Source organism: Rhincodon typus, chromosome 11 (assembly GCF_021869965.1).
Source record: "Rhincodon typus isolate 14 chromosome 11, sRhiTyp1.1, whole genome shotgun sequence".
Taxonomy (NCBI): Eukaryota; Metazoa; Chordata; class Chondrichthyes; order Orectolobiformes; family Rhincodontidae; genus Rhincodon; species Rhincodon typus.
The window spans coordinates 32,089,296-32,116,951 of NC_063342.1; the positions used below are offsets into that span (position 1 = coordinate 32,089,296).

Genomic DNA, 27,656 nt, shown 5'->3' on the forward strand with positions numbered 1-27,656 from the left:
CCAGGTTTGATTCCAGCCTCAGGTGACTGTCTGTGTAGAGTTTGCACATTCTCCCTGTGTCTGCGTGGGTTTCCTCCGGGTGCTCCGGTTTCCTCCCACAGTCCAAAGATGTGCAGGGTAGTTGGATTGGCTGTGCTAAATTGTCCATAGTGCCCAGGGATGTTTAGGTTAGGTGGGTCAGACGTGGGAAATACAGGGGCAGGGAATGGGTCAGGGTGGGATGCTCTTCGGAGGGGCGGTTGGACTTGTTGGGCTGAATGGCCTGTTTTCATATTGTAGGGATTCTATGATTCTATGAAAACTACCCAGAACCTGGGAAAACCTCAAATTTCATACAATCCCTCTTCGTCAGCACTCAAATTCCTCCAGAGTTAGGAAAGACCAATGCATATATCTTACGTGTTCACCTGCAAATGAGGAAAGAGATTTCTTGCTGTCATGAAGAAAATTCTGTGGGGAGGGAGACTGAGATTAGGAATGGGGATTAGACTAGGAGAAGCTGGGTGCAAATTGGAGTTGTTGCTACAGAGCGAACGCCAAAGGTACCTTTGGCTGTTTTTATACGTTTTCCTTCCATTCTGCATCCATTGGGTAAATTTCAGCCACCTTTTCACTGACAGCTTGCACTGGAGGACATTGGGAAGGATGTTCCCGTAAGCCTCAGCGCCCCAACATCGGGTTCAAACACATGCCGTCAAACCATACTTTCTAACAGCAGGACTGCTTAGCAATTTTAGTACAGGTGGTGGTCCCTAATTGATCACCAACAGGCTCTCTATCTATTAGTAACATTGAAGGCATGTCCATATGGAGGCTACCTTGGAGGGGTAAAGGAAAGATGTTAAAACAAAAGGGGCAAGCTGGCATCTTCCCGAAGGCCCACTGGGGTCGTAGGCTTGTGTCTAGCTAAAGAATGGACTTCTTTTTGGATCGTGGGGCCCTGAGATCCTCTGGGTCCCACAAACACTCACATAGTGGCTGCCTGGCAAAATTCCGAAAGCTCTTTTAATAAGAGCTTTGATGATTTAATCATCACTGCAGCCCTGTAAGGAAACATCTTGGCAAATGGACTAATCAGATAATCACCTCAATGTAGTTTCTCACTACTTTCCGGTCACCAAAGCTTTCCCACCCCACCTTCTCACTGTCTTTCAGCCTTTCACTCTGGGGTCAGGAATACCTTACCATTTATTGCCTTGGTCTTAGATTTCAACACCAGCATCCTGAGCTGTGGGCAATTACTGTCATATCACAAGCCCTATCAGAGTGTTATAGACTTGCTCTCCAATCATAAAATTTTGCCCATGATTTGCTCTATGATTAGTAATTTAGTGATAGTTGACAGTTTCATTCACCCAAACTGACACCGTGAAGAAGGAAGGTATCTACTAGAGTTCAAAATTAATCTTCAGGGAACAAGAGCACTAAAGCCGGAGCTAGTGGTGAGTAAAAATTGCTGATGCTCGCCTCTTAAGTTACAGGCACAAGTACAAAATCATGTTTGGTCATTGGGGTCAAAGTTGCCTTGGCAACAGCATTGCTCTGCAGTCATTTTATCTGAGTAAAGCACATCCCAGTCTTCTTTAGTTTATTTCTTCCATTATTTCAGTGTTTTATTTTCCATCCTTCCCAGCAACAGCTGTTAACTCATCTCTCAGGTTTTAGTCGGAACTGTTAAAGGTCAGAGTGGTTTCTATCCTCAACACGGCCTGTAAAATCCAAAAATTGGACATTTTAAAAAAGGTTTGATTCCTGCATTATCTTTCAATTGTTTGTATATATTTGAAAGTGATGGACGCTGGAATTTTCTGATCTTTGTTCTTCCCCACCATCAACATTTCTAAGGAGGGTAATATAAGTGGCAGGTCTGACACTAAAATATTGATTAAGATATATAAGAGAGTTATGCAGCTCATTACTTTGAGTGATTTTGTGTCAAACATCAGTCACTCTTATCAATCACAAGGCTGCCTGCAGTCCCCTTCTACATCAAGTGTTGGGGATAGTTTTGGAATTATAGTCCTTGTCTCCCTCTGGAATAGTTGCGCCTGTGCCCTTGCTCACTATTGACCAATAATTTAACTTATGTGACAGGGGAATATCTTTTTACATTAGCCATGAATCCTTAGCAATATATTGGCAACAAGTAACAGCACAATTTACTGAGTACTTATTAACTTCTAATCTGCCTTCCTGGATTGTCACTGCACCATAGACAAGTCAGTCTTGTGCAAGAGAAAGGCAACAGAACCACACTGGGGACCCGAAATCAAAAAAAGTGCATTATTGGTAGCAAAGATGGAATTTGCTTTTTTCTGCTTTCCCAGTCGAATACTGGATGAAAGTCTTGGGTACTCTGTGTCATTATTGTGGGAGTTGTCGTAGAATCATATTAAAAGAACGAACAAAGAGAAATGATGTGTTCTGAAAAGAGCTTCCTGATATTTGTCACCATGGTTACCCAGGGTACCACATGTGCTTGATGTCATTGGATGACTTACTTTCTCTTGTAGGTTCTTTATTTCCAGTAAGTCTTTTTACTGAATAGCCTACACTATGGATTACTTGATGACTGCTGTCAAAGCAACAACACAATAGCTGAGCAGGAAACATTACTTGAGCAGCCAACACACACAGAGGAGCAGCAGACTGGGGCTGTACTCGAGGTGGGCTTGAGAAAAAAAAAGTAAAATTTTTCTAGTCTATACTTAAGTGGGGATAACAGCAAATTATAAGTAAGGTCCATATTCTGTTAGATTCCTGAGGTATTGATATATACCTGTTTGGCTGAGGTATGTCTGAGGAGCTTCATCCTGCACTATGTGGGAAATCCTAGATGTTGCTGGTGATCTGGATGACCACGTGTGCAGGGGCTGACTCCAGCTGGAGAAACTCAAGATTTTGGTTTTGGAGTTTGAGTGGCAGCATGGGGCTGAGAGGTTCATGGACAGCATATTACAGAATATAGCTACCGCACAGCTGAACAAAAAGCAGGCAGAGGGGGAAATGTATTACTGTCAATTAGAAGCCAGGGACCTGGCAGGTATTGAAGGAGTTTCCTGAGTGCAACTCACTTGCAAGCAGCTTGTTGCCTTTGGAAAATGGTGACAGTGATGGCTTCTCTGTGAAGGTCAGTCAGAACAGTAAGGATTCCATGGGAAGCGAGGGAAGAGATCGCAGGGTCTTTGGCGATGATCTTTTCGTCCTCCCTGTCCATGGGTATAGTGCCCGCAGATTGGAGAGAGACAAACGTCATTCCCTTGTTCAAAAAAGGGAATAGGGATAACCCTGGAAATTACAGACCAGTTAGTCTTACTTCAGTGGTGGGCAAATTATTGGAAAGGGCTCTGAGAGATAGGATTTATGATCACTTGGATAGGCACAGTTTGATTAGTGATAGTCAGTATTGTGAGGGGTAGATCATGCCTCACAAACCTTATTGAATTCTTTGAAGAGGTGACCAAACATGTGGATGAAGGTAGAGCAGTGGATGTGGTATACATAGATTTAAGTAAGGCGTTTGACAAGGTTCCCCATGGTAGGCTCATGCAGAAGGTAAGGAGGCATGGGATAGGGGGAAATGTGGCAGATTGGATTCAGAATTGGCCAACCCTTAGAAGACAAAGGGTGCTAGTGAATGGAAAATATTCAACAGGGTGCTCAGTTATGAATCGTGTAGCACAAGGATCTGTTCTGGGTCCTCTTCTATTTGTGATTTTTGTAAATGATTTGGATGAAGGAGTGGAAGGGGGATTAGTAAGTTCGCGGATGATACGAAGGTGGGTCGAGTTGTGGATAATGTGGAGGGCTGTTCTAGGTTACAAAGGGACATTGATAGGATGCAGAGCTGGGCTGAGAAGTGGCAGATGGAGTTTAACCCTGAAAAGTGTGAAGTGATTCATTTTGAAAGGACAAATTTGAAAGCAGAATACAGGGTTAATTGAAAGATTCTTGGCAGTGTGGAGGAGCTGAGGGATCTCTAGGTTCATGTCCACAGCTCCCTGAAATCTGCCACCCAGGTGGATAGAGTTGTTAAGAAGGCGTATGGTGTGTTAGCTTTCATTAACAGAGGGATTGAGTTCAAGAGCCGTGAAGTTATGCTCCAGCTATACAAAGGCCTGGTTCGGCCACATCTGGAGTATTGTGTCCAGTTCTGGTCGCCTCATTACAGGAAAGATGTGGAAGTATTGGAAAAAGGTGCAGAGGAGATTTACCAGGATGTTGCCTGGAATGGAGGGAAGGTCTTACAAGGAAAGGTTGAGAGAGCTGGGCTTTTCTCTTTAGAATGATAAAGGATGAGAGGTGACTTGATAGAGGTGTACAAAATGATCAGAGGTATAGATAGAGTGGATAGCCAGAGACTTTTTCCTAGGGTGGAGGTAGCTATTACGAGGGGGCATAGTTTTAAAGTGAGTGGAGGTAGATATAGGGGAGACGTCAGAGGTAGGTTCTTTACTCAGAGAGTGGTAGGGGCATGGAATGCATTGCCAGAGAGGGTAGTGGAGCCGGCCTCATTAGGGGCATTTAAGTGGCTATTAGATAGGCATATGGGTGAGAGTATAAGGTAGGGGTGGAGGTTAGATAGACCTGAGGTTAAGGATAAAAGTTCTGCGCCGTACAGTTCTATGTTCTATGTTCTAACCAAGGCACGTCACTGTGGGTGGTCCAGCTGTTCAGGTGGAGGGGGTGATTGTGAGGAAAGAAGGGTGAAGGACAATTCAGAGTTTTGTTAGTGAGGGGAGTAGATAGGCATTTCTCTGTCCATAGTAAAGACTCCAGGATGTTATATTGCCTCCCAGATGTCAGGGTCAAGGATGTCATGGAATGACTGCTGGTCATTATAAAGGGGGAGGGTGAACAGCCAGTGATCCTGGATCACATTGGCACTATTGACACAGGAAGAGTGAGAAATAGGGTCCTGCAGGCAGACTACAGGAAGTTAGGTAGAAAATTTAAAAGCAGGACTTCAAAGGTAGTAATCTCCCGACTACTTTTGGTACCATGAGGTAGTAATGCTGTTTGGGTGGATTTAAACTAGATTGTCAAGAGAATGAGATTCTGACACATAGCTCAGAGGGGAGAGAAACTAAGATGGAATTAGAAGTTAAAACACTAGTAAGTAAATGTGTGAGAGTAATAGATCCCCATTGGCAATTTGCTATTTTTCAACAGAAACGTCCAGCCAGTGTATGTGACTACAGGCAGCAACATATGGAATTTGAGGTAACTCATTCCCTTGTAAGTGGCATAGGTCAATAATTGATTGGAAGCTTGGAGACACACGACAAGAGGCTTAAGTTCTTGTGGAATGTGATAGAGATCTGAAATGGGACTTCAGCTATTCACCATATAATGATGAGAACGAAGGATTGAGAGTTATATATACATAAACCATGTTCTATTCTTTTGTTATAACATCTTCTGGATTGATAAGTGCAACAAATTCATTGCAAAATTCTTTTGCAAGTACAATGTTAAGAATAAATCCAAGCCATATCATTTAGTGGCTATATTAAATTAAAGTATTTTTCTCCCTACTTATAAAAATGCTAGTTCTCCCAGAAATTAAGAAGAGGAGCAAAAAGAAATAGCATACTATGCCACTGTCAATAAAATAACATTTCTGACAAAGAAACACAGAATGGGAAAATATTTCCAAAATATTTTGATTCAGATACACACATTCATGTAAATGTCACACTTGAAATAAAAGCTTCAATGGGATAGCATTTTCGGGTTTCATCTGTAAAATGCATAATTTGTGGAATATTCTACCTTCAAAGTGTACTAAACAGGACAACTGTTTTTGCTTAAATAAAAACTCCATGACATGACATCAACCCCATAAAACGTTTCACCAGCCATTAATACCTAAAAATGTCACGTACTGTAATTTCATGAAAGAAAAACCCACACTGTCTATCAAAAACATGCTCGGGGTGCAATGTGGGTAACACAAGCAGGTGTAGCTCTGTTCACATTGTCTGGATGTTTGCAGATCCCAGACTCCTGACAATCCATTTCAATCAGTTTTCATTGAATAACCACCATTTCATGGATGTTGATGATAAGGTGAATTGCTGTTAGATTCACAATCATAAATGAAATACTTTTTGACAATTGTGTTTCACTGCTTAATATTCTAATATGTCATTTATTCTTGTAAACTGACATTTCACTTTATGTAAAATGGCATTCCATAAAATAAAGTATTGATCTGTTGATCTTAACAACAAGAAATAGGTTCACGTGAAAATTGTTACACAAACTAATCAAACTTAATTTCCTCTTTCAGTAAATACATTGTCCTTAATCACTGGTTGACAGATTGCTGACAGATAACACCCAGTACAAAATTATTGATGTTCATTAATCTAAATTTAGTTTTTGAATAATTTTAATGTCATAACATCGGGAACTACATTGAGTAAACATTTCCTTGCAGGAAATCAATTTTGTAGAGGCTAATGAACTCTCTACTTCCCTATACCCAACAGCACTGAGATAATAAACCACAGGCTGTTGAAAGAAAAAATTGTACTGCACTTTTCATGAGCACAGGATGTCCCCAAGCTCTTTGTAATCAATGAAAGACTTTTAAGGTATAGTCACTGTTGTAATGTAAGAAAAGGGAGAAACCAATATGCAAAGCAATTTTCCAGTAACAATAATTTGACAGTGACCAGATAAAGTGTTGTGATGTTGATTGCTGGTAAATAATAGCAGGACACCATGGATTCCTTACCCTACTTCAAAATATTATCACAACATCTTTTAAATTGACCTGAGGAGGTATACAGGACCTTGTTGTAATGTCTCATCTGAAAGACAGCACCCCCTCAGTATTATGCCACTGGTGTCAACTTTGTTATTTTGATGCTCAAGTCCTTGAGTGGAATTTGCCATATGACTCAGAAGATGGAGGAGTACCAACTGAACCATGATTGGGAACCGGAATTATTTTACAGCCAGTGAACTGATTTGGAAGGAGAATAAGCTCAATTAAAGCTTATTAACAAATGGACTTGCCACTCTGTTTGCATATTACTCTTCAGTTCTTCTCGCAGTACCAAAGTAGTGTTGCAGCATTTGTCCAGGTAATCACACATAGGGCTGAATTTAATGCATGTGCCACTGATCTTGGCAACAGAATCAGAAATGGGTGTAGTGCCACATGGAGGAAGTGCAGCCAATCAATCACGATCATGCAACAGTTCATCAATTAACAGCCCCGATGCATGGAGTTTGACCAATGCTGCTGGCAGGGGTGAGGGGAGGCATGCCACGTGGCATCAATTCCAGCATCACCTTGTGCATTCAGCATCTGTCTGGCGTCGTTTTTAAAAACTATGAGACCTCCAAAGAGGATCCCTCCAACCTGAAGACCGATCACTGAAAAACTGTAGGAACCTGAAAACCAACCAGTGTTGAATTCCACACACTGTTGCCCAACCAATCAATCAAGAAGAAAACCAGAAAAGTTCAGGACACATACCAGAGGAAAGACGTCAAGTTATGCTAGGCTTTTAGAGATGCTTTGCTATAGGTTATCCACTAGGGTCTAAGAAAAAGGCATCCATCAGGATGAGTCCTACATACTGAACTCACTGTTGGGGCCTGCATGTCACAATGGAGGATGGGGAGCCACATGGGGAGGGATCAATTGAGCATTGACAAGGGGGAGTGCCAGTAACAGCAGCCACAGGGCACACAGCCATATCTCAATTATAGTCAGACGTCCTGAACGGATTGGCCATCTCAGCATCACAGACGCCAGTCTTCTACCAATGCAACTCTCTCCACATGACACTAAGAAATGAAACTTGTGACAGCAAAGACAATGGGCCCTGAGAAGACCGCAGCTGTAGTAATGAAGACTTGTGCTCTGTCCTGGCTATATTATTCTAACACCGATACCTATTCATCACTGTGGAAAATTGCCCATGTATGCCCTGTTCACAAAAGCAGGAAAAATTCAGTCTAGACAATTCTCAGCCATTGGTCTACTCTCAATCATCATGATGGAAGGTGTCATTGATATTGCTATCAATCAACGGTTATTGCATAGAAGGAAACAGGCCATTCAGCCCAATGAATCCACACCAACCCTCCGAAGAGCATCCCACCCAGACCCATTCCCCTGCCCTATCCCTGTAACCATGCATTTCCCATGGCTACTGCACCTAACCTTGACATCCCTGAACACTGGGGGGGTACTTTAGCATGGCCAATCCACATAACTTGCACATCTTTGGACTGTGGGGGGAAACCGGAGCACCTGGAGAAACCCATGCAGACACAGGGAGAATGTGCAAACTCCACACAGACAGTCGCCCGAGGGTGGAATTGAGCACAGGTGCCTGGCACTGTGAGGCGGCAGTGCTAACCACTGAGCAACCATGCCACCCACTCAGCAATAACTTACTCACTGGCGCACATATCAAGTTTTTTTTTAGGGCCACTCAGTTCCCGATTTCATTACAGCCTTCGTCCAAGCCTGAACCAAAGTCCAAACATGGATGCAAAAGTTGAAGGAAGCATTTGACCGAGTGAAAAGTTGGAATCAATAGGAATCAAGGGAAAACTCTCCATTGTTTTGTGATATCGAGCAGAGAGGAAGATGGCTGTCATTAATGAAGGCCAATCATTTCAGCCCCAGGACAACATTGCAAGAGCTCCTCAGAGTAGTGGCCTAGGCCTAACCATCTTCATCTCCGTCTACCTTCCCTCCATCATAAAGTCAAATTGGAGACGTTTGCTGATGATTGCACTGTTGTCAGCACTATTCACGACTCCTCCAATACTGAAGCTGAACTTTATATGCAGTGAAACCTGAAGATCGCTCAGACTTGAACTGATAATATTTTACCCAACATTCATCACACAAGTACTTGGCAATGACCAAATCCAGCAACAGAGAATCTAACCATTGCCCCCCTTGAAAATTTGTATTCCCCACATCCTAGGATGTTACCATTGACTAGAAGCTTAATTGGAACAACTATGCCAATACTATGGCTACAAGAACAGGTCAAAAACTGAAAATTATGTAGGGAGGAATTTGTCTCCTCACTCCCAAAAGTTACTACCTGCATGGAACAAGTCTGGAATTACTCACCACTTACCTGAATAAGTGCCATACCAACAACACTCAAGAAGCTTGACACCATTCAGGATAAACCAGCCCACGCGATATTTAGTCCACCAGCTTAAAGATTTACCTCTCCCCACAGCAGTCACAGTGTGTGCCAGCTACAAGATGCATTGCATCAACTCACCAAGATTCCTTCCAAACCCACAATCTCTGTCACCTAGAAGGAGAAGGGCAGCAGATTCATGGAACCATCATCCTTACACCATCCTTATTTAGAACTACGTTGCCATTCCTTCTTCATCACTATGTCAAAATCCTGGAACTACCTTTCATACAGCACTGTAAATATACTTAACCACATCAACTGCAGTGGTTTAACAATGTGGCTCAGTGTCTCATTCACAAGGTTTTATCAATGGGCAATAAATACTGGCTTTTTCTGAAATGCCCATAACCCATGATCAAATATGAAAAAAAAAACTGCTCACTGATTGAGTCTCAAGATGAGGTTAGGCACTCACCAGCACTTCAGAGGGGTTCATCCCTGGCATCCCTGTTTGTGTGCAAATGCTTGTCTACCATTTATAAACAGGTCTGGGTCATGGGGCCTCCTCTGCTGCATGGATACACAAAATTCAAACTAGACCACACTGATTTTGTGACATTATAAATCTTTTCTGATCTTGGAGTTCTAAGTTCTAAACAAAATATTACTCTAACTTATTTTTAAACAGGAACCAACGCCTTTACCGTGGTAAAGTGTACTTCACAGGAGTGTTATCAGGTAGGACTTGTTCATTTTTAATTTATTTACTTTTAGTCCAGATCCCTAACTTACAATTGATTTGATGATCTTTAGCACTTTTTGAATTATGTTTGTGATAAACAAAATATTTGCTTAAAAGGAATTGATTATATTGTGAGAGAAACACAGGTCATAGGATTCAAGGACTTGTAGTAAATGTTTACATCGGTTTCAGGAAAAGAAGGATTGTAAATGTAGGGCAGTTTTCTCCCCTGCAAACACTTGAGTGATTTTAGTTTGAGGTTTGAACAGTGGGAGAAAGGGTATACCTATGTTTTGAGGCCCTCGTCTCAAATTCAGTCTGACATACTGCAAGAAAGGAACATTCCTTTGGTTGAAACTCTGAATTTTGACCCATCTGAGTTTGTAACTATTTGAGTCCTTAGATTGTTGAAAGCTGCAGTTTCACAGCTTTGTGGAGGTGCTAATACAACACTTATGGACTGGAGATTGAAATACCCCTACAATGAGCAGCTAAGATCTGCTCAGATTCAAGTCCCGATTTTAACTTGCAGCAGGTTCAGGCAGGTGGGAGGTTAGTGGGAATTGCCAAGACAGTTGTGCAGTATGAGACCTCAGCAACTTGAACTGTCAGTCACCTGCCCAAAACAGGAAGGAAGGGGCAGCTGGCTGGCAGCAGGGAGCATTTCACCAGCCACCAAATGACAGTCCCCGACTCTCAGATAAGTTGTGGAACAACGTTACAGGGAGAGCCTCACAATATGGGGTGCCCCAGGCAGTCAAGAAGTAGAATTAGAATTAGAATTAGGTGTATTCTTACATGTACTCACATAAGTGCGGTGAAAAAGTTTACAAAGCCGCTACTTATGGTGCTGTCTTAACTAAAAATGTTACATAGATACAGGACCTTTGGAATAAATTAGAAAAATACAGGAATGAAAAGTTCAGCATTAAAGTTCAGTGTTTCAAACAGACGGCACTGGGCCTGCACTCCAGTCCATACCAGGGCCTCAATTCCAGTCCACGCCAAACTCAACCTTATATTGCACAAAAGACCCAGCCCTGCTTCAGGCACCAAACTCCGCCAGAGCCGACGGCCCACCGAGTTCCTGACTCCAGGCTCCGGGCCTACTGAAGTCAGGAATCCTCGATCCGGGGCACCACCACTGCTGTTGCTGACAAGCCCCCGACACCACGCTGGCTTCCCCTCAATGACAGAAGACAAAAGAAAAAGACAGAAAAGGAGAGAGAGAGAGAGAGAGAGGGAGAAGGATGCGGCTGGCCTAGAGCATATGAGCTTAGGAGCCATGACACTCCCTGCCATGCTGGCGCCACTGCCATCTTAACTGTCCATCCTTGCTCCGGAGAATAGATCAGCAACAAAGACAATATGAAGAGAGTAGGATGTCAGTGAATACCATCTTCTGGGCAATTTTACCTTCCCTTCCTGTTTCTGCTATGAGTACAGAATTAAAACCACCTGTTTTTTCTCAGTCACTGAATATTCAAGAAACACATACTGAATGTATTACATTGTAAAATTACTAACTCTTCTCATTGTAAATAAGCAACTGGGACAGGAAATCTGGGGGCTTGTGACAAGATTGGGAGGGCTGTCTCACAGACTGGTCAAGATACAGCCTGATATAGTTATACTCACAGAATCATACTTTACAGACAATGTCCCAGACACCACCATCACCATCCCTGTCCTGTCCCACTGTCAGTTTAGACCCAGCAGAGATGGCAGCGCAGTGATATGCAGGACAGAGAGGGTTGCTCTGGAAGCCCTCAACTTTGTCACATGACTTCATGAACTCTTTTGACATCAGATCAAACATGGATAAGGAAACCTCCTGCTGATTACCACTCGCCAACCCCCTCAGCTGATGAGCCACCTCCTCCAAGCTGAACATCAATTAGAAGAACCATTGAGGGTGGCAGGGTCACAGGACGTACTGTGGGTGAAGGGCTTCTATGTCCATTACCAAGAGTTGTTGTTAGCCAGGGTGACTGAGGCCTAAGGGATATTGTTGCTAGCCTAGGTCTGCAGCAGTGTGAGGAAACCAACAAGTATGACAAACCTACGTTATCTCATCCTCATCAAGTTACCCGTAGCAGAAGCATCTGCCCATGATAGTATCGGTAAGAGTGATCACGACACTGTCCTCGTGGAGACAAAGTCCCTCCCTCACATGAAAGTACTCTGTGTTATGTTGTGTGGAACTACCATCATGTTAAATGGATTAGATTTTGAACAGGTCTAGCATCTCAAGACCAGGCATTCATGAATCCCTGTGGGATTCCAGCTGAAGCAGAACTGTATTAAACAACAATCTGTAACCTCCTGGCCTGGCACTCTCCTATTACCACAAACCAGGCGTTAACCCTAGTTCAATGAGGAGTGCAGGAGGTAACACTAGGAGCAGCATCAGGTAGATGTAAAAGTGAGGTCAAATTGATGAAGCTACAACGCTGGACTACTTGCATTCCAAGCAGTGTAAGAAGCAAGTTACAGACAGAGCAAGCAATCCAATAATAAATTAGATCCAAGTGTCTTACAAGCTTGCGATATTAAATACTGCCAACGTAGAATTGGGTAAACTGCTGCCACCATCTGATTTCCTGACTGGGTCTACTTAGTTTAAACTAATAGAGGGAAACTGCTGAATAGTCTTACAAGAAAAGACTCTTAAGATGGAGAATAGAATCATAGAGTCATACAGCACAGAAACAGACTCTTCAGTCCTACCATCCATGCTGACCATAAATCCAAACTAAACTAGTCCTACCATCCTACACTTGGCCCCATCCCTCCAAACATTTCTTATTCATGTACTTATCTAAATGTCTTTTAAACATTGTAACTGTACCCACATCCACCACTTCCTCCGAAGTTCATTCCGCACACAAACCACTCTGTAAAAAAATTGCCCCTCATGTCTTTTTTAAATCTTTTTCCTGTCAGCTTAAAAATATGCCCCCAGCCTTGAAATCCCCCACCCCAGGGAAAAGACACCTGCCATTCACCTTATTTATACCCCTCATAATTTTATAAACCTCCATAAGGTCACCCCTCAACCTCCTACACTCCAATGAAAAAAGTCACAGACTTTCCAGTCTCTCCCCATAACTCAAACCCTCCATTCCCGGCAACATCCTGGTAAATCTCTTCTGAACACTCTCCAGTTTAATAATGTCCTTCCTATAACAAGGTGACCAGAACTGGACACAGAACTCCAGAAGAGGCCTCACCAATGTCCTGTACAACTTCAACATAACATCCCAACTCCTATACTCAAATGTCTGACCAATGAACGCAAGCATGCTAAACACCTTCTTAACCACCCTGTCTGTGTGAGGTGTAAACTTCAAAGAATTATGTATGAAAGCAAACAGGTTATTGTTTCTGATGAAGGGTCTAGGCCCGAAATGTCAGCCTTCCTGCTCCTATGATGCTGCTTGGCCTTCTGTGTTCATCCAGCTCTACACCTTGTTATCTCAAATCCACAGCTATAATTATTGAAGACATGGTCTGCTTAGATATTTTGATTTGTCCCTTTATCACATTAATTCTGGCTTTACAAAGTTCCTGCAAGCTCACTTTAAATTACTTCCACGGCCTTTGGCCTACCTGTCTCTAGCTTTCCCACATGATAGCCCCCAGCTATGGCTCACTCTGAGCTCCTTCTTATGTTCAGCCTGCATCTTGTCTTTTTTTTTAAGAAGTTTCCCCTTTGCCCACCAGGGATTTTAAAGTTATTCAAGGAGTCTCTGATGTCCTTTAATGCTCTGTGGCTGACACAGTCCTACACATACATTGTTATCAGAAGTCAGAGTGGGTATCTGGTGACCTCAGCTGACTAGTGGTTGCAAGGAGCTGCCATATTGATCAGCACAAAGCAACATTGCAGGGTACGATCCACAGGTACCCTTTATCCACTCGCATTGGCATCTGACATTTGCTAACCTCTCTCTAATCCACTTGCAGGGAGAACTGGTAACCAGCTTTGAAAGGCTACTCCAGGCACAGTTTTCAGACAGGACAGGCACCCAGCTCTTAGACTGGACTGGGCTGCACCTCAGAGCTGATAGCCTTAGCACTTACTCAAGTAGCACTCATTTGGATGCTCACAGCATCTCCAACTAGTCTTGCCTTGCTGTGCCTATTAGCACAGTCACACACCATGCTTCTTGCCTTGCAGGTCAGCATCCTCAGTAAAGAAGGCAGACATCGTGATGTACAACAGTGTGCTAGTCAATCTCACACCTGCTCCACATACCAGCAGTTTATGTGGCAAACAAACTGCAAATGCAGCAAGCAGTAGCCATGACTTAAAGTCTTAGAGGAGTAGCTTTTGCCAAAGTCCATGGAGGCAACATGTTCTTGTACAGCAAGTCAAGGGCAGCCTCCCACATCAGTCCAGGGAAATGGACAGGTATCTGCTTGAGGTCGGGAGCTCCCTGCCTGTACAGGCTGGGCCTGTGGAGGCGCTGCCACATGAAGCAAACTCGGAAATCAGTCCCTGGGGAATTGGGACTGCTGGCTGAGGGATGGGAGGATGACAACTGAGAAGGGGGAAACTGAATTTGTAAGTGGAGGGTGAGTTAAAGTATGGATGGGAGGGAGGTAATGTTGACACAATTACATTCGGGGCTAAACAGGGACTCCAGCAAACAGATGTAGTACAAAATCAATCAAATGTGATGCTACATGTACAGTGCAATGTTACATATCAAAGTGCTCTCAAAAGGTATTTCTTTAATCCTTCCCCTCCCATTTCGCCTTAGTGTTGTCCTAGGTTCTGCAGCTGGTTTGAGGGGAGCATGCTCAATTGTGAGGGCCATTCAGCAGATTGTCTCTCTCTCTCTGCCTCTTCTGCTCTCAATTTCCAAGGTTAAAGCCCCAGTGCTGTGCGTGAAAATCTAAAAGCTCTCTTCTTCTGTCCTCAGCACCTCTAGTCAGCTTTTTCCCTGATCCACAATGTTTCCTAGCCAGAGTGCTGAGGCCAGAGTGCAACTCCATTTGAAAAAGTGCAGGCAGCCACTGAGCAGCACACTTGGAGCTGGGCTGTGTCCACTTATGATTATCATTATTATAGCCCCCTTAGATGATGGACAGGAAAGGCACAGGGTGGTTGGGTAGCATTGTTGGTACAGTTAGAATAAGTATAATAGCAAAAAATGATTTTGAATTGGAAGATGTAGAATTCTTAAGGGTGGAGGTAAGAAACAGAAAGGGCAAGGAGACACTGGTAGGAGTAGCCCTAACAGTAGCTATATGGTGGGACAGGGAATCATGGGCGACGCTATTCTTCATGTAGATTGGGATAGTCAGATTGGCAGAGGAAGCAATGAGGAAGAATTCAGAGAATGCTTTCTGGACACATATCTAGACTGATATGTCGTGAATCCAACCAGGGGTCAGGCTATTTTGGATCTAGTGATGTGTAATGAGATAGGCTTAATAAATGATGACACAGTAAAAAATCCCCTCATAAACAGTGAGCCTAACAAGGTGGAAATAAGCATTCAGTTTGAGGGGGAGGAATTTGGGTCAGAAACAATAGTGTTAAACTTAAATGAAAAGGAATGAGGGCAGAGCTGTCTGGAGTGTATTGGGAAAGACGTTTAGCAGCAAATATGGTTGAGAATCATTGACAGATTTTAAGAAAATAGTTAACGGCTCACAGCACAAACATATTCCAGTGGGAAAGAAGGATTCAAAGAAGGCGATAAGCTGACCATGGGAAGTTAAAGATAACATCAGATTCAGAGAAAAATACAAACAGGGTCTTCAAGGTCCTGCTGGACAGAATGGTGCATCCTCTTCCCCCAGGACCAACAGAGGAGACCATGCCACCAGACCCTGTCAGCCTGCTCTGAGGTCACTACCCATGTCAATGTGGTATCCACATTTCACCAGAAGCCTCAGCAATGTAGGGCAAAAGGTCAATGACCTTCTCCACTGCTCAGGGTAAGTGCAACCATCTTCTTTCACATTCACTCTATCTCTGCTGCTGTGCCCACCTACTTCCAAGGGTCATGCTCTCCCATTCTCACTGTCACACACAGTATCTTCCATCACTTGCTCTCACCCACCCAAGCTGTGTCACATTCTTTCATCTCATCCAGTGCCTCTATAGACATGAGAGGAAGAATTTAGTTTCCTAAAGGACCCTGGTGCTTTGAGTATACATAGCAGCTTCAAAAGAGCAGTTACAAGCCTCAAAAATGTTGACAACTCAAAATACAGTACTACTGAAAAGCAGCCCTGAAAAATGGCCTACGATAATATCTATTGCTGCAAGGTCACAAAATAAATTTGTTCCCTGTTATATTGGTTTCTGGGATTTTGGATTTCAGTGTCATATTCTGCAATTGAGTTCGCTCATCTGTAAAAACTGATAACTTAAGGCTTCACATTCACATCAAAGCAAAGTGGCTGCTTCTAAAACCCCCGCTGATGCTAGCTAGAGTTCTGTAAGATGCTAATTCGGAAATCAGTTAAATCTTCAATGCGTTGACTCATTTCTGTGTTGTTGCTGGTTTCAGGCTGCACACCTTAAGTGCAGATGTATTCACTCAAGTGACCTCACAGATTCCTTTCTGTCTTGTAAGCTCATGTTTGCATAAGAGCAGCAGAGGACAGAATGCGAGATAGTAGGAACTGCAGATGCTGGAGAATCCGAGACAACAAGGTGCAGGGCTGGATGAACACAGCAAGCCAAGCAGCATCATAGGAGCAGAGAGGCTGACGTTTCGGGCCTAGACCCTTCAAATGCAGTGGTTTGTTGCTCGAGGTTTGGTCTGAAAATGTGTGGCCACACGTCTCATACCAGAATAAACTGTGACCCTCTCTGTAGTGTTTTGTAGAACAGACACAGCACTGCTGTAATACTGTGAAGCTGAGGAACTTTGCCAGGCCAGTACACCCTGAGAAACTCAAGGACAATTTCAAGTTTTCTTTATATAGTGAATGTCATGTCCATGGATAAGTGGCTTTATCTGAGTACAGGGGTAGATTGGACAGTAGTCTGGGCATTACAATTTGACTGCCTGTTATACATTCCACTGACCATTAGGTAAGTTCACAAGATGTAGGAACAAAGATAGGCCATTCAGCCCATCATGTTTGCTCCACCATTCAATGAGATAATGGCTGATCTGATAATTCTCAGCTCCATCTCTTGCCTTTTTCCTATACAGGCAGTCCCCAAGCTACGAATGGGTTGTGGTCCTGAGTATATTTGTAATTTGATTTGTACACATGTCAGAAAACAAAACAGTACAGTATAATATATCTGTTCGTACGTACAAATGAATGTTCACATGTCAAATCCTTAAAATTAATAATACTGTGGGATCTCAATCGTAAATATGGGTATTTGTGATTTGGACGTTCATAAGACAAGGACCACCTGTAAACCTTGATTCCCTTACTGGTTAAAAATCTGCCCACCTCCGACTCAGTCCAATGTGACTGCAGCCTGGGAAGTGCTCAACAGTCAGTCCTATAGGATAGCAGCAGCATTCAGGGGAATGGTATATCTTAAGTCAGGAAGCTGCAAACACAGCAGTCAGGAGTCTTTCAGTCACTTCTAGGCTGCTTATTGAATGCAGCTGGAGGTCAAATACAGTCCTGGATATTTGTCCATCAATCATTGAGGGGGTAATGCAAAGGGAATCAGCAGGAGCAGTGAAGGAATCACTACCAAAAGGGGTGGGGTGGTCAAGGCTGGGAGGGAGTGGGGAAGTAGCAGGTGCATTTATGGAGCTAAGAACAAGGATGGTGACACTCAAGGTGTTTGGACCGGTATGTGGAATAGCAACAGAGGGCATGGTTGGCTACAAGTCTACAGTGGAAGTTATAATTGGCAGTGACCACCACTGTGGCCTCCAGTGTGAGAGTATTAAGGAGCAGGGTGGACATTATTAAGCCGTAATGTTTAATCAAGGGAAAGGAGGACAGTTGGAGGTGAAATTCAATGTGTGTTTCCACATGGGGGAGGGGGGGGACCATCAGGTGGAAATGGGCTATTAGCTACTGCAAGGTAAAGAGGGACATGGAGGGACTTGGGGAGATCTGGGGACCAGGGGAGCCCAGTGCTGATGGAACAGACAACAGATCTGATTCCATTGCTTGTACCAACCTGGGGGGCGTTGTCCAGTGCAGTCTAGACAGATTGTGGCATAAAGTGCTCTGCAATTCTACAACTGGATCAGGTGACAAGCTGTTGTGCAAGGTGCTAAGGAGATGAGGGAAGAGGACAAGTCATTGAGGAGATGGATGGGGGCATTGAGCTCATGTAAACTCTCCCCATGGCTCAGCTCAGCTGCATCAGGCGATACAAGGCAGAAAAAATCTGAGTGAAACCCAGGAGCTGCTCCACTGGATGCAGAGGACCATCATGGACCATCAAGATCAAGATGCCAGCATTTGGTTTGCATTTTGGGTGCAAGTTGCAGCCTGTATTTGTTTCTACTTTGTTCCCTTTTGCTGGCTTACAATAAAAGCTCGTACTTGCTCTTGTCCAAATGCTTGCCTATATATGATGTTCCCCTATAGGACAATGACAAGATGCAGGTGACCACTGGACACTGGGGAAAGAATCATCAGATGGAATGTATCTAAGGACAGGTAAAGTGGGTAGATTGGTGCTTAAACAGCGACAAGAATGAGAGAATGGGGTTATATGTGTGAGGGAATATCAGCCATGCCAGTGGAGTGCAGTGAGCATTGTAGTTTTGGCAGTTGCTGTGTCATGACACTGCCAGCAAAGGCAATACCAGATTTCCAATGCTTGTCTGGATACACCACAGCCTTTCAAAGATGGTGTGGATGTGAGAGATCCCGGTCTTTTAGCAGATAGCGGCCGAGTGGTGCATCATTCTTGGAATGCCACAGGTAAGATGAAGCCAGAATCAGATGAGAAGGACACCATGGGGTAGGTAGATAGCTTCTAAGGAAAGTTTGGCAAGATACGAGAAATCTTGTTCAGTCTCATGGCAAAAATCCCTCCATAAAATTCAATGCAACCTGTATTTAGCCAAAAAAATGTTAAAATGCAACCCAGACTTACATTTCAGGTTTCTGAACTCTCATCTGCCAAACATTTCCAGCATTTTCTGATCTCATTGTAATTTTATGTTATTGGCCTGATAGTAACAACTTGCATCACAGTAAAAATCCCATGCTTCATCCCACTCCAAAAATGCATATTGGGAACTAAATATGAGCAGGGAGGACTTTTCCTAAATAAATATTTTGAAATGAAATCTAGCAACAATTGTTATGCATGGAACCACATGTGAAAAGCAGTTAAAAGTGAAGGAGACAAAATCAGTGACAGGAAAGCAGAAGCACTTAGCTTATCTCATACATTTAAAAACATAAACATTGCTCCATATGTGTCAATGGGTTTGCATGTTCTCACTGTCTTTGATCAGGCTTGACATCACTGATGCTAATAACTTGGCCTTTTCATTAGACGCCAGTGACTGGAATTCGAGAGTTCAATAAAATTGAAAACAAGTCATTTTTACAAACAAGTATATGGATTTGATGGAGGATTTTGAAAAGTCTGAACAGTGGATTTTTACCTATGATTCACTAATTTGAATAAACAGCAATTTCTTGATTAGATGCAAAGAGTAAGTATTTTGATCTGCAGTATAGATAACTGCAAAGTATTATTACAGGATGTGTCACAATATCAGAATCAAATGCTAAATATACTTCACCACAGTTCATCAAGCAACTCACGGGAAGTTTCGTTGGAAGAGAAAACTCCCCAGACATTAAATCCTTTCCATTATGAATAAGAAAACGCAGTCAGATTTTATGAATTTTAAATCCAGGAGAACATCCTTTCCAGTAGATAAGTATACATATATCTATTAAAATGGCGATAGGTCATCGATTAATGACAGATTCTGTGCAAGTTACGCTGGTGATATATTCATAATTTTATTTGTGTAGAGTGCTGGTTCAATTTAAGATCTTCATTCTTCACTTTGGAAGCCCAAATACATTTCCAAAAACTCACCATCTGCTGCTGTGTTCATTCAGCTCTACACCTTGTTATCTCATCTACTGTTAAGACTTAGTTTAATTGCCATAAAAATGAAATTAAGATCAGTACAATGCCATGGCTCGGATTATGCTTTACTGAAGTGAGGCTTCTGGACCTACTTCCTCAGCAAGGATGAGGAGGTCACCACAAATGTGCATTTTAAAACATATTTCATAGAGAAAACAATTCTGTTTTTAAAATAGATGCAACAGGTCTTACAAAGTGATTTCCAGACAGTCTTAGGATGTCAACCAGTTTAAATTTTGAATGGTACAAATGTTTGGCTGTGAGGAACCATTTTGAGAGAAACATCTCAGTGCAGCCACAGGGAAAGAGTGGGAGATGTTCAGGTCAGCTGTATTGAATCAGGCTACCAAGAGGCACAATCAGCAGAGACAGAGCAACAAAGCAAAGAAGCCTTCATTCAATCCCAGCATCTGATCTGCTCAGTCCATCCATAAGAGCAGCCTCTGACCAACTTCTAACTACAGAATACTTCATTGTTCTGAATTCTGATTACAATGTTTCAAGGCCTTCATTTCTGAAAATAATGCTTCAAGCAAGCTAGGCCTATAATAATAGTAGGGACTGATCTCCTTTCCATCTTCACAAGCAATGTTTACTCATATTTTAAATCTTTGTATCTATATTTTAGCTAATAATTTAGTCACTTTTGACGTCGTTCTTAGCAATGGTTTTGTAATGAACTAACCTTTTATCTTGTTTAAAGCATAAAGCTGTGCTGCTGGTTATTTTTACTGGAAATACTTGGAAATTAAAAGGTGATCACAAACAAATTTATATAATTTCTTAATTCATGGACTATGCTGAGAACAAGACCTGATGTGCAGTTGTGACTTGGTAGAGAGGATATTTGCTGCCTCGTCTTCAAGACATCAGTTATGTAAAAAAACTAAACCAAGAACTAGTTAGGTAACTCTTTCAAAGGGTTAGCACACACACAATGGGATGTGTAGCTAATTGAACTAATTACCTAATCCCTCTCAATTGGCTTCCTGCCACAGACAGTCAGGGACCCAATGAGGTTGATATTAATAAAATTAAGTGGTGGTGGGAACACTTTGGGATCTGGCTTGCTGTTATTATCTCACACACACATACACACTCTCTCTCAATTCCAAGGTGTTGGGCAATGGTGTATCTGTTTCAACCACTTCTCTTGCAGCATTAATCACAAATATTATTGTGACGTTAACAGAATCTCCTGGGAACACAGTACGCACACCATCCTGAACAAAGAGCAAGCTAGAACATAGTACTGTATGAATACTGTACAATTGACAGAATATGTGAACAGTCCATGGCCAAATCCATCAAGTTTAATACAGAATAAGAATGAGTGCAATACTAGGTTATAATCAAATAAGCATGCAACTAAGTTTAACTCCTACTGAAGTTCAGATCTACACCTGCCATGTGATCAGAACAAACAAATAGGAGGAGACATGACCATTACAATCATAGATTATCATGGAAAGAAAACAAATAAAATTGGAGAGATTTCCTGAAAACTCTAAGACATACAAACAAAACTATGAGTACAGCAATTTTCCAGGGTAACTAAGAAGGTAAATTTATAACTGAAGCACAAACAATGATTAACAAAAAGATAGTGTGAAATATTTTTTTAAAAAAGCTTGGTGCAGAACCAATTACTTACCTGTGAAATATGGCCTGGAATTTAAGTAGCTATTACCTGTGACTGTGATAATTGGAAATGGAAGAATTAACCCATATGTTTTAACTGTTGATTTAAAGCCTGCCATTATTTCCTGTATTGCTCTATATTCCCACTGAGATGAACACACCTGCTGTGGTGGTGAGCTGATATCATTGGTTTCATCAGAGGGGGAAGTAATTTTAACCACATTCTTTATAAACAGGTAATGTATTTCAATTCACACAACATAAAATTAATCTTTCCAAGTTAGATGGTGGACTGAGCAAATATTAGGTGCATGAGTGAAACTCCTGCTATTGCATTGTGTTAAGTGGAAATTATATGTCCTTATTGTTTTAATACATTCAGGTGAATGCACAGACTGTGTCCTTGATGAAAGCACCGTAATGATAGATTGACTGTAGCTGCTCACACATACAATTCCTAAAACCTCAGACAGCTGTCCAAAATTCTGTAGGCAATGTGCTTTATAGACAGTTAAAACATTTACAGGCTTTAAATCTAAAATAGGCACTAAAAATAAATGTTCATTTCATAGCTGGGTCCTTGTATAATTGCTAATAATTGCAGACACTTAACCCAAACAGGCAGTGAAATGCAGCAAATTAAACACCCTGCCCAATTTAAAAAAAATCATAATGCAGGTTCAGAAGGTGGAATCCAGAAGTAGCATGTGGGATGCATCCGTTGGAAGATACAATCGCATTTGTGCTTCATGCAAGTATAATTACATACATTAAAATGCAAAATATTTCAGTAGGTGTAAAGCTAAGACTGTGTTGCATCTTGAAATGTATCACATCTTATCTGTGCAACAGGAACTAGGTGCTTATCATGTGTTTTTCTTATTTTTATAGGCTTACACATCGCAGCCTCAGCAGCAGCAAGGCGATTCCTCTTATCACCACACCTCACCACATTACCCATCATAAATTAAAGCTGGCACCAGCAAATATGCACACACGTGAGAGTGTTTCAGTGATTTGGAAGAAGAAACACGGAAAGAGTTACTACTCATGGGCATCGGGTAGGATGAAAATAATGGCTGCAGAACAAGTGATGCTGAAGGCTGGTTTAATATTAAGACAAAGGCTGCCAACTCAGTTTTGTGAGTTAGACTACATGAGGCTGCCTATTAAATAAGAATTAATGAGCACGAACAGGCTCATCAGTTATTTGATTTTATTTATAATTGTCACGTACAAAGTTACAGCAAAAAGTATTGTTTTACTTGCTAACCAAACAAATAATACCCTACATCAGGGAAATAGAATAGAATGCAGAATATAATGCTGGAGCTGCACAGAAAGATCAACTCTAATATATAAGAAGTCTGTTCATAAGTTTAATAACAGCAGGGAAGAAGCTGTTCTTAAATCTGTTGGTACGTGTTTTCAAACAATTGTGTCTTCTGCCCGATGGAAGAGAGTGAATGAGAGTATAACGGGGGTAGGAGGGATCTTTGACAATGTTGGCAATTTCCTGAGGCAGCAGGAAGTGTAGACGGAGTCAATGGAAGGAAGGTTGATTTTCATGATGAGATAACAAGGTGTCGAGCTGGATGAACACAGCAGGCCAAGCAGCATCAGAGGAGCAGGAAGGCTGATGTTTCAGGCCTAGACCCTTCTTCAGAAATAGGGGAGGGGAAGGGAGTTCTGAAATAAATAGGGAGAGAGGGGGAGGCGGATAGAAGATGGATAGAGGAAAAGGTAGGTGGAGAGGAGACAGACAGGTCAAAGAGGCGGGGATGGAGCCAGTAAAGGTGAGTGTAGGTGGGGAGTTAGGGAGGAGATGGGTCAGTCCAGGGAGGACGGTCAGGTCAACGGGGCGGGATGAGGTTAGTAGGTAGGAGAATGGGGTGGGGCTTGAGGTGGGAGGAAGGACAGGTTAGGGAGGCGGGGACGAGCTGGGCTGGTTTTGGGATGCGGTAGGGGGAGGCGAGATTTTGAAGCTTGTGAAGTCCACATTGATACCATCGGGCTGCAGGGTTCCCAAGCGGAATATGAGTTGCTGTTCCTGCAACCTTCGGGTGGCATCATTGTGGCACTGCAGGAGGCCCAGGATGGACATGTCGTCTGAGGAATGGGAGGGGGAGTTGAAATGGTTCGCGACTGGGAGGTGCAGTTGCTTAGTGCGAACCGAGTGTAGGTGTTCTGCAAAGCGATCCCCAAGCCTCCTGTCTGTCTCCTCTCCACCCATCTTCTCCCCTATCCATCTTCTATCCGCCTCCCCCTCTCTCCCTACTTATTTCAGAACCCCGTTCCCCTCCCCCATTTCTGAAGAAGGGTCCAGGCCCGAAATGTCAGCCTTCCTGTTCCTCTGATGCTGCTTGGCCTGCTGTGTTCATCCAGCTGTACACCTTGTTATCTCAGATTCTCCAGCATCTGCAGTTCCTACTATCTCTGATTTTCATGATGGACTGGGCTACGTTCACAACTCTCTGTAATTTCTTGCGCAGAGCAGTTGACACACCAAGCTGTGATGCATCCAGACAGGATGCTTTCTATCATGAATCTATAAAAATTGGTAAGGGTCATTGTGGACATACCGAATTTCCTTAGCCTTCTGAGGAATTTGAGGCATAGATTAGGGGGGCACATTTTTAAGGTGAGAATCAAACAGAAATTTATTGTCACATTTGTTTTCACAAAACAAATACAGTGAAACGTTTTATAAGTCACCATACCATGATGCCTAAATTAACAACAGAATTCATAAATAGGAAGGGAAAAGAAGTAAAATTCATAGTTCAATGAACAGATCCTGGGTATAATGGAAACCCAGGCTGAAACTGCCATGCAGGGCCAGGCTGAGCATGCAACACTAGGCCAAGACTGACCTCCATACTGGGCTATTGGAAGACTCTGAAGCAGCCTCTGAAGAGGAGAGAGATTTAAAACAGATATGGGAGTAACTTTTTTTTAACGCAGTGTTGTTCATGTGTGGAATGAACTTCCTGACGAAGTGGTGGATGTGAGCACAATTACAATGTTTAAAAGACATTTGGATAAGTACATGAATAGGAAATGTTTGGAGGGATATGGCCAGGAGCAGGCAGGTGGGACCAATTTAGTTTGGGATTATGTTTGGCATGGACTTGTTGGACCCATGGGTCTGTTTCCATGCTGTATAACTCTATGACTATGATTCTTTTTGGTGTGCTTTCTTGACTGTAGCGTCGATATACATGGACCAGGATAGATTGTTGGTGATACTTACTCCTCAGAACTTGAAGCTCTTGACCACCTCCACCTCACCATTGATACAGACAGGGGCGTATCCTCCACTCTGCCTGCTGAAGTCAATGACCAGCTTGATCGTTTTGCTGACGTTGAGGGAGAGATTGTTGTCTTTGTACCATGCTACTAAGCTGTCTATCTGTTTTTCCTGTGCTCTGTCTCATCATTATTTGAGATCCAACCCACTGCTGTGGTGTCATCAGCAAGTTTGTAAATGGATTTAGAGCTGAATTTGGCCACACGGTTGTGAGTATATTAGGAGTATAGTAAGGGACTGAGTATGTAACCTTGTGGGATACCAGTGTTGTGGATTACCATGGAGGAGGTTGTGTATCCTATCCTTACAGCTTGCAGTCTGAGGATCAGGAAGTCAAAGGTCCAATTGCAGAGGGCAGAGCGGAGACCTAGGTCTCAGAGTTTGGAGATGAATTTTGTTGGAATTATGGTGTTGAAGGCACAGTTAAAGTCAATAAATAGAAATCTGATATAGGTGTCCTTGTTATCCAGATGTTCAGTTGTTCAGTTCCACTTGAAACTTCTGAATGCTGCTGCTACTACACTTCCTTAAACAATCAATAAAGGAGGTTGCATTATCCTCAAGATGCAAAACCACATTATCGTTGAAATTTCTGGTTATGTCAAACATGCCTGGGTAAAGGCATTTGAGAACATTGAATGATTTTTGCATCTTGTGTGGTTTATTTCACCATAGCAGGTGTGGTTGGAATCACATGAATTCTGACTGAAATTTGTGCAAACTGGTAGTCCTGCCACTGCTAAATTTTTGGTATCTACCCGTAGATGATTTCAGGAATCCAAAGTGAGCTTGTACGTTGGCACCACGGAATGTTTAAGTCAGTGCATGAAATTGGTGATCCGTCAGACACTATGAGACAGGTTCTGGTAGGTTGTACCTTGGAGCACCACTTTCTCAGGCAGATGTCTTCAGGGTGCAAAGCAGTAATGTGTCTCCGCTAGCTCCTATGTCAATGAGCCAACAACTAGGTTGGAGTCTGTTAATCCTGAAGTTAATTCTTATCTTGAATTGGTCTTAGACTACCTTCTAGATCTCGTCTGGTTCATTCTGATTTTCCATGGAAAGACCAATGTTATAATTCTATGAAGACCCTCCTTGCTGATGGCATGCAAAATGATCACTGGTCTCTTAAAACTGCACAAGTTCTCTGATCTATCGAAGTTCCATAAATGGGCCATTGGATGTTGTCCAATTCATAATTAAATGTTAGCCTTCTGTTTTTCTTTGCAGATCTTTTCTCTTTTTTTCAGAAGTAAATTGTTTGTTCATTTGTTTTACTGATACTGTTTCTCTCTCCTTTTATTTATCTCTTTTTGTTTCTGTTTATCTTTATTTTCCCCTGTTGTTGCTCCTTTACTGGTATTGGTCCCTTTAAAGCTATTGCTTTAAGTCATTAAGTTACACAGAGCAGCATTGAGCAACCAGCTTTTAGTGGCGTGCCATACTTCAAGTAAGATGAAGTCTGAGCTTTATTAACCTTCGGTCATACTATAAAACAGTGATGATGTCGTGAGCATGTTTCTTAAAGGTATGCTGACATAGAGCATACTGACACACTGACCGTGAAACCCAAAACAACATATCACAACTAAACATGACTGAACTTACTTATGCCTATGGATATCTTACTTAATTTAGTTTGATATGGGGCAAGTGTCTCTGAATTACCCGTTTGCATGCAATGGCTCATACACATGAAGTTATAGCCTTCAGATCTAAAGATACACAGTGCAGGTATTACGACCCTTAAGATCAAGTGAATGTTGTAAGTGTCACTGCAACATAAAGAATACCAGATGTGCATGTGATCCAAAACCACCAAATCTCTCCTAAGGACAGATGGGTGTTTTTCCCTCCTGCAATTCATGAATGTAGCATAATCATAAGTAAATAAGAAAACTACAATCAACAGATCAAACACAGCCAATGGAAGTCTTCATAGACTTTCAAAGGTTAATGATCGAAACTAAGAAGTGACTTCAACCACTGAAAATCACTTCAATTAGAGTTGGAGATTTATTCCATAGGAAATGTTTTCCATCCCTGGTATCACTGAAGAATCCTCAGAGGATGGTAACTATCAACAAGATATCAGAAAGCAACCAAATGCTGCCGTTAAAACTTAGTAATATGGTTCACTTCATTAATCATTGGTGAACTTTTAATCAGATCAGTACTGTCAGCACAGCAGCCTGCTATATATGGTGATGGTGGTGCAGAGCAGTCAACTACTGCTGACATGGGTATGAAAGAAATCTACTGTACCACGCTCAGTAACACACAGCATGACAGAAGACATCAACAATGTTCAACCACTTGAGAGGAATCAGCCATGTGCCCAGTACATGATACTAAAAATGAAACTACTTCTTTTGTCAGCAGCAAGATTGTCTTTTATGATGGACATCCATGAAATCAAAGGTTCTCCAGATCAGATATTGAGCCACCAGCAACACCATCAACAGTCAATCAAATCCTCAACAAAAGGTATTCATGCAATAAAGCATTCTCCAAAAGAAAAATAAATGAAAGACCAACATTAAATTCAACAATCCTCAAGCCAAAGACCCACCAATCTTACATGCTTGGAACAAACATGTTCTGGAAGAATTGTTAATCATCCAGACAGAATGCTTGAATTTTTGAAGACAGAGATGTAGGGGAGAGCAAATGTAACATAGTTGTCTATACCATTGTATAGTCAGTTAACTGAGGGGAAAATGCTCAGAAGAAATGTTGAAT

At 42.3% G+C, this 27,656-nt stretch overlaps 1 protein-coding gene across 1 annotated transcript in view; it reads right to left on the reverse strand.

The window, feature by feature from the left end:
* Positions 1-21,659, reverse strand: part of cd247 (CD247 molecule) — a 147,279-nt gene extending 125,620 nt beyond the window's left edge. The window contains exon 1 of the mRNA XM_048603262.1: positions 21,618-21,659. The gene's annotated coding sequence lies outside the window, so the exon portion shown is untranslated. The remainder of the gene's footprint in view (positions 1-21,617) is intronic.
* Between the last annotated feature and the right edge of the window lie 5,997 nt (positions 21,660-27,656).